The sequence below is a fragment of the Dendrobium catenatum genome, unplaced genomic scaffold (genome assembly GCF_001605985.2).
Source record: "Dendrobium catenatum unplaced genomic scaffold, ASM160598v2 fragScaff_scaffold_716, whole genome shotgun sequence".
Lineage (NCBI taxonomy): Eukaryota > Viridiplantae > Streptophyta > Magnoliopsida > Asparagales > Orchidaceae > Dendrobium > Dendrobium catenatum.
The window spans coordinates 18272526-18281456 of record NW_021319178.1 but is presented as its reverse complement, the minus strand read 5'-3'; positions in this window follow the sequence as shown (position 1 = coordinate 18281456).

The window sequence follows — 8931 nt, the reverse complement described above, 5'->3', positions numbered from 1 at the left end:
TGTCCAAGAGGTTGTGAAATGAAAGAAGATGGAGAACATGTGGCGGTAAAATGTTTGAAGTTAAAACAGGTCATTCAAAAAGCTAACCAATGGGGTTTTTCTCTAGTAGTTTTAAGCAATCTTCATTATTGCTTATATTTTTTGAGAAAGCAAGGAGAGGAGGATCAATTTATTGCAATAATGTATTGTACATTTTTGTTCAATTCTTGGAAAAGTAGAAACAAACTAATTCATGAAGACCAAGACCTATGTATCTACTTCATCTTTTAATCTTTATTCAGACCACTGGGGTGCTAACAAGCTGTGTAAGCTAATTTCTTCTACTTGGCATCCCCCTCCACCCGGGGGATTAAGGTGAACATAGATGCTACTCTTCTTAACTCTAACAATGCAGGGATCGAAGGCATATTTAGAGATCATAGAGGAAGGATGCTACTATCCTTTGGGTTCATGGTTGTACACTGGGACATTGGATACTTGGAGTTATTGGCTTTCCGTTCATTGAGAAGAGTTATAAAAAACTGGATGTTGGAGGCTAAAGGCTTAATTGTGGAAGGAGACAACTTTAATGTAATTAAATATTTACAGGACTTGGCTAGTCTTCAGAGCCAAGCAGTGGACTGTTCTAAGAAAGAGGATATGGACTTTCTTAAGGAGTTTGAGGAAATTTTATTTCATTTTGTTAATAGAAGTTGTAATAAGTTAGCTCATTGGTGTGCTAACTATGCCTTGAAAGGGGATTTCCTTTGGGACATTTTAGAAGTCAATAAGGTTCCTCCTACCTTTTATTCTTTGTTAAAGGAGGAAAGTGATGGGTAGCTATCACTTAGTTTTTGTTCTTGCTTTATTTCTTTCTTTTATTGCAATTGGCATTTTTATCAAAAAAAAAAAAAAAAAAAGAATCAGGAGAAATTAAAATATATATCAATCCAAATAAGAGAGTACATTTCATAATCAAATCCTTTATAAATAGAGATATGATAGAAGTCATATACAATGATTAGAAATATAATTTTTATAGAAGAGGTGAAATTAATTATTTTACAAATTCATATTTGCTCTCTCCTTTCTCCCCTTTCCCTCTCCTCTGTTGCAACTCAGGAATCCATCTTGTGAATGTGTTTTTTATGATAGAAAAATGTTATTGTTCTGATAAATTTTATCATTTCTCCTGAGCATATACTGGATATTTTTTGTTTGCTATTTATATGTACTAACATTTAGGGAAATCATACTCTAGACTGTTGAAGACTTCAAGACAGAGTAGATTAGGATTTCATGTAATGAAATCTATAAATTTTTTATTTTTGGACACTAAAAGAGTGTGATTATAATTGGATAGCCATGCACACACACACACACACACTAAGAGAGAGAGTCAAAACTTAAAATTTTAAAACTAATCATAATGTATGATTTACAATCATATTAGATAATTTGTTGCATTTTTCATCCAAAAAGAAGTTAATCAAATCATGTATTATATTTTTATACTATTCATAATTGACAATATATTTCATAAAGATGACTGACAGAGTATGATGTCAGGTGCATACCAGTTCTTCCTAAATAAATTGATTTGTTTTTATACTGTTTATATTGTACGAGTCAGTTCATACAAATGACTGATGGAGTATGAAATTTTGTTGCCCATGTTCGTACCAAAAGAAATATGATTTATGTTAATTATTTGTAATATATGACGTCAGTTCATATTGACAACCAAAAGAGTACAAAATATGGTTCGTACATGATCATACAAGATGAATATGTTTGATTTTGAACTGTTTGTACAGTACGATATCAATTCCTATAGATGACTGATAGAGTACGAAATAAGGTTCATACATGATTGTACATGGATTTTTGAACTGTTCGTACAGATAATCCTCTAACATACTATATAATCCAATGTTGGTTGACTTGTAATATTTAGTTTTTTTTGGATAATTTTTCTTATGTTTCATATATAAGTATCCTAAAAACTAACACTCTAAACCTTAAATATGATTTTTTCTTGAGAGTGGCCATTGAGTGTGAGTGTTTGGGAGAGAATTCAAGAGTGAAGTGTGAAAGATCAAGTGAGAGTTAGTTGTGAGGGATTCACAAGGTTGCCCAAAATGAGGATCTCTTTTTCTTCTTCAAAATTTTGCCCATCTTCTCTGAAGGCTTTTGAGAGAAGATCTTCAACATTTTGTCACTGTATTTTTCCATCACTAGGAGAGTGAGAAAGGACCTATGTACTCTGCCATCACTAGGAGGGTGTAAAAGGATGAAGGTTCTCTATCGTCACCTAGAGGGTGAGAAAGGGCATCGGTACTCTACCGCACCCGAGTTAGTGAAAGAAAGTTATTAAAGGCTTCTCTAGCTTGTTGTGAGGGCAAAAGGAGAGTCACTTTGTTTAGTGCAATACAGGCAGAAGGAGTCTCCAGGGAATGGACGTAGGTCTAGTTTGGACTGAAGCACTATAAATTTGTTATTCTTCTGTTTACTTTATTTTTTAATATTTTTATTTTTTTTTTGCGCTTCAAAATTTTGGTGTTAAAATATTTATTTTTATAATCAGTTTATTACACAACTATATATTTCTAAATCATTCTTTAAACTTTCTAAAAATAATTTTTAAAATATCATTTTTTTAAAATTACCAATTCAAACCCCTCTTGGTTAGCCTTAGAAAAGTTTAATAAGGTCTAATAATATACTCGAACTTTCAAGTGGTATCAAAGCCTATTTCATAAATTAAAGTTTAGATTACTTTTTGAAAAATGATCATAACTTCTTTTGGAAATCGTAACACTCATGAAGGATACTTTATCATTAGACTACCTTTATTCGAAAACATTCATTTCAGTTTTAGAAAACTTGCATGTCTACTTTTTGCAATCACTTGACTATCACATGTGGATATTAATATAAGAAGGTTACACTAGACCCACTAGAGTTATTGATGACATTAGAATTGAAACACCATTTACTGATTGGACATAACAAGAAAAAGACTTAACACAACTAAATACAAAATATTTAAATAGTTTTTTTTTTTCGTATATTGAAAATAGATGACTATATATATGTTTCTACCTGCAAATCTAGAAAAGAAAACTAGGATAGGCTTTACATAACTTATGAAGGGACAAATGAGGTTAAATAATTTAGATTAATTATTTTATTACATGACTAAAAACTATTTTGCATGAAATTAAATGAGTCAATTTTTAAATATATACATGTTTTCCTCATATTGTTATCTCATAGCATGCTTTAGATAGAGAACTAACTAGTTCTGAAAAAGTTAATAAAATCCTTATTTATTTACCTACTTATGATGCAAAGATAGATGTCAAAATAAAGATGAAAGATCTGATTGTATATTCTATTGACAATATGCTTGAATCACTAATTTCTTATAAGCAAGGAGTGAATCAAAGATAGATTTATGTAGGTGATAAGAGAAAGAGAAGAATATTGATTTGAAAGTAGATAATTTGGAGAGTGATCAATCAGTACCCAAGGATGAAGATGATATTGCACTCATAACTAGGTAGTTCAAATTTTTCCTTAAAAGAAAGCAATACAGATGTCATTATTGAAACAAAGGTAAGTTTAATAAGAATGCAAAAGTTTCTAATGAAGTCATTTATTTTGAATGTAGGAAGCCTAGACATATAAAAATAAATTGCCCAAGTCTCAAAGCTAATCCTAGCATGAAGAAAGTCGAGGACAAAACTAATATTAGGAAGGGAAAAAGAAAAATGCAAAGAGCTTTCTAGGCTGAATCAGTTTTTGACTGCTTATAAATAGAAGTAGAAGAGGAAGTCACAAACTTATGTTTAATGATAGATAAACTCCATTTAGATCAAGTGGATGAAAGTTTGTTAGGAATGTTATGCCCTTATGAACTAGTCCCAAGGCTATCCAATAGGGGGGGGGGTGAATTAGTATTTAAAAATTTCTCAAAACAAAATCACAAACACGACCAAATAATTACCACAGAAATTAAAGTGCGGAAATTAAATGCAGAAATATAATAAAAAAAACACACCATATTTAATAGTGGTTTGGTCAACTTGACCTACGTCCACTCCCAAGAGCCTCTCCTTTGTGTATTGCACTACACACAGTGTCTCTCCTTTTGCCCCCACAGTAAGGTGGAGAAGCCTGTACAAAAACTCCTTTCCACCAACCCCGATAAGATAGAGAACCCAACTCCTTTTTCTTCTTCCTGAAGTTAGCAGAGAACCCAACTTCTTTTACTTTCTCCTGAAGCAGGTAGAGAACCTTAATCAATTACTGAAGTAGACCTCTCGCAAATCTCCATGGAACTAGGGACGAAAAATAGAGAAGATGAATCAGATCCTTGCTTTGAGCAACCTTTGTGAAACCCCTCATAAACTCCCCCTCATAAGATGCTCTCTCTCTCTCTCCCTTTCTCTCTTTCTCCTCTTAACTCTCTCAGGTTAGGATGACAGTAAAAAATTTTCTATTGAGAAAATAAGATATCTTTTAAACAAGGGCTCCAAATTTTCCCTAATTTAAACCTAATCGTTAAATGTCATCTTGGATAATCGACCGATCATCCCATATGATTAGTTTAATCTTTGCTCAATCAGCCAGGATAATTTGGGAGAGTCTGAATGATTAGAAGGTTAATTTATTCAGATTTCCTAGGATGATAATATATCTTCCTTTATGATTAGTTCAATTCATCGAATATCATCTAAACCATCGCCTTGAATAGATGTCTAGATAATGAAAAAGTAACTTAATTGTATGGAATAATCTCACGATCGTTCAGGCTGATCAGTAAAAGGTAAATATCATCCAGAACATCTCTCTAGATGGATGTCTAGATGATAAAAAAATAACTAGATCGTCCAGGCCGATCTCAATGTCATCCAAGATGATTAGTACAAAATATCACATATTGGCCAGAATATCGCCCTAGATGGAGCGAGGCTGATTATGGATCGTCAAAGAAGAACTAAGGTTTGTTAATTGATCATCCCAAATGAACCTGCGATCATCTAGGATGATTTGATGAAGCAATCAATCCTTAATTTCTTTCTTTAATTACCAAACTAATTTAGGAATTATTGTAGTGCATCGTGTAGGATGATGTCATGGATGATGTCCAAAAATAAAATATGCCTAAAAGGTTATGGTGCCTGATTCTTTATGATACGATCCTATCATCTCGGACGTTGATAATATCATTTAGGATGATTTGGTTAAATGCGACTACCTTAACCAAGATGCCATAATTAGGGTTTCTATTTTTAACTGATCATCCAAGATGATTTTGGATCATTTAGGATGATATTATCGAAAATAAAAAACTTTAAAAAACTCAAAAATTTCTCCCAAGTGTGTGTGTGCAAGGTTACTTAGCTTCAGGACCCACATTATTACAATGTACTCAAGAAAAGGTAAAACACACTTGACATACATTATAAGCTGACTCAGTCCTAATCTATCCAATCTTAAGCTGGTTTAATTCATAATTTAATCTTGTGGATCTAAAACATTAGTAGGCAAGGCAGTCGTAGAAAATTTAAAATATTTGCTATCATCAAAATTATATTCCCTAAAATGAGATTCACAGCAATCTCTCCCTTTTTGACGTTGAAAATTATTCAAAACTAAATAAAACACAAACATAAGTAAAATAGTACGATGAAACAACTCAACCAATACCCACTACTCTCCCTTTTGACATCACAAAAAGGAGGAGGATAATCAAAAACAAAAAGCAGAATAGAAGACGAAAAAGAAGAATGAAAGCAAAGTTTTTTTTTATCAAAGCATAAATATAATAAAGTCTCTATGTGATTGAATTAAAAAATTTTTAAGAACAATGAGTTAACATCATCGAAATCCAAAAAAATGATAAAATAATTGATCCTGTTAGCCCTTGCTCGGACTTCTCTCAGGGTAGAATCATCTTTTAAAAACAAAAGACCTAACTCAGAAAAACCAATTGGATAAAAAAAAAAGAGATCCATTTAAAACTTGGTTTTAGAAAAATATCTTATAGAATTATATACCAAAGTAATTTATCACAATCACAAAATTTGAAATCAAGCCTTTGAAAATATCAAGTAACACATGAATTCTTCTAAAATTTAAAGGTTTGAAAGAGAAGGAAGCTTGCCTTTTGTAGGCTCATTTTATGCCTTTTTTCAATTGATTGGCACACTTTGCACATCTTTTGATTTTTTATACACTTTGTGTATCTTTTAATTTTTTTTTTATAGTCATTGCGCATCTTTACATTTTTTTTCTTTGAGGCTCATTTTATGCCCTTGATATTTTTGCAAGTAAGATCTCTTTCAAAACTCTTAAATACTCTCAGTTGTGAGTATATCTTCCAGATATTATAGAAGAAAAACTCACTCTCTAATATAAAGAAAAATAAACCCCAAAATGAAATCAAATTCATATGATAAATGCAATGATAAGATTAGGAAAGTTTGAAAGTAATATAAAGACTTTGAACATTATATATAAGATAGATTACTGTAGCAAGATAGAAAAGATCTCAATCGCAAAGTCCATTTATTAATTTGAGATAGATTTTTATTTAAAAAGAAAATTATACTGCTAAAAGAGATTAGAGGGAGGGAAACAATCTATAGTGTTTCTCCCTTTATCTGATTTAGAGATGTCAAATATTGACTACAAATTTTCAAAAATAAAAATAAGGAATAAAATATCATTTCAGCTATGAATAAAAAGAAAAATACAAAGAGAACATCAGAGATGAAAATTATACAAAATAGTAATAAATAAAAAATTAATGCAAAAAAAGAAGAATAGAAAATAAGAATGAGTAGTAGATCAGAAATCATACAGATCAGAATTTATTAAGCAACAAGTTCATGCAATTACGTGTCATGAGCCTCCACTATCTTGGTACCACATGCTGTGATGAGGCCTTTTATGAGAGCAAGCCAACAAAATCATCAAATGTAAGATTTAGGAACCCAAAGAAGTTTGGATCCTTTCTTATGAACAAAAGAAAGCGATGCATGTGTTATGCTGTGAATCATGTAATTTGGGTCTCCACACATAATTTGTACTATGGTGAACAGTGCAAGTGTGTAAAATGTGCCCTAACAAACCATATAAAAAATATCTACTACCAAGAAAAAGATTTACTAGTTTACTCGAGTTATTGTGCCTCTTCCTAGTTTTCAAATCTTTTGGCTTTGGATGAGGATTAAAAATATGTTCAGGTGTGGGTGAAGTCCTATTTTCCTTAAGTGCTTTTAATTCAACTTTGAATCTCGAGTTAGCACTTTCTAAAACAAGATTATCAACTCTTAAATAGTGTTCCTTATGCTCAAATTAAATAACATATATTTTAAAATTAGTCTCAAGTGAGGTGTAAGAAACTTTCAATGAATCATGGTCAATGACTAACTTAGATTGTTTTTTATTTAACTCATCAAACTCATCAAATAATGACATGTGATTACTATGAATTTGGGAATAATCTATAAAAACAACTTCATGCTCTTTTTGCAAATTTAAAAACTCTAATTATAAACTAGTATGCGATTTCTTAAGTTTCCTATATGATGTATGAATTTTCTCACAAACTACAAGTAATTATTTGTGGCTTAGTTCACATACCTCTTCTTGGTAAGACTAACCAAGTGATCACTGGCCATCAAGTACAAGTTTGTTGTCTCCTCCTCAGCTTTAGTCTTAGAGGAGTTAGAAGTAGAATCCGCCCAGAATGCCTTTTGGAACTACTTCTTGTCCTTCATAAACATGGATTTCTCCTCACCCTTCTCCTTGCTTGAGTGATTCTTAAGTTTGGAAAAATCCACTTTTACATGTCCAAGCTTCCAAAATTAAAAACAAATAACATCAAAAGAACTTTTAAATTTTTTATTATCCTTAAAATTTTTCCACTTCTGATGATGCTTGTGATTTTTTCTCAGAAAGCTTTTGAATTGCCTAGTGATTAAGACAACATCATCGCTTTCAAACTTGGAAGAAATTGTATACGTATCATTATCTTTCAACGCCATAGTTTTGTCCTTCTTATTTTCACGTGTATCAGGTTGTCTTATGTTCACCCCTTGCTCGTAATCAATGTGTGACCCAAGTAAGTTATTAACAGAATAATTATTCAAATCCTTAAATTCATTAATTGCAGTAATTTTAGCATCAAAAGAAGAAGGCAAGCATATCAAAATTTTATTGATTCTTTCATAGTTAGTTAGCTCTCTTCCTAAGGTATACAATGAGGTAACAATTTGAGTAAACCTAGTATACATATCAAAAATCAATTCAATAGGTTTCATACAAAAAAGTTCATAGTCATGTAATAAAATATTCAACCTAGATCGCTTAACTTCATTAGTTCCATCATAAGTAATACATAATCTATCTTAAATTTGTTTACTAGTAGAATAAGTTGAAACATGTATGTAATCTTCAGATTTCAAAGCTCAAAAAAAAAAAAAAGTTCAAGCGTTTTGCATATAGTTGCACTAAATCCATATCATCAAAAGTCCATTCAGTAAAAGAAAGTTTAATTTTAATGCCATTAATTTCACATGACAGAGGTGAATAACCATCCTTAATAAGCATCCACATGCGATAGTCAATCAATTATAATAATATAGACATACAATTTTTTCAAAAATCAAAATGAATATTATCAAACAAAGGTGCTCAGGAAATAGAATATCCTTATGCAGTATTACGATTACCAAAGTTAACTATATAGAGAGAGTTGCTATTTGCATGTTTTACATTCTTGCAACTTGTATTGTTTTGATGATTTCAAATATTATTATTTTATATATCTCCTAACACTTTTTGGAAGATTTGTTTTTTGCTCTAGTGTGTACTAACATTTCAGGAAAATCAACTCCAAGTGATGAAGACTTCAAATTATTCATTTATAAATTA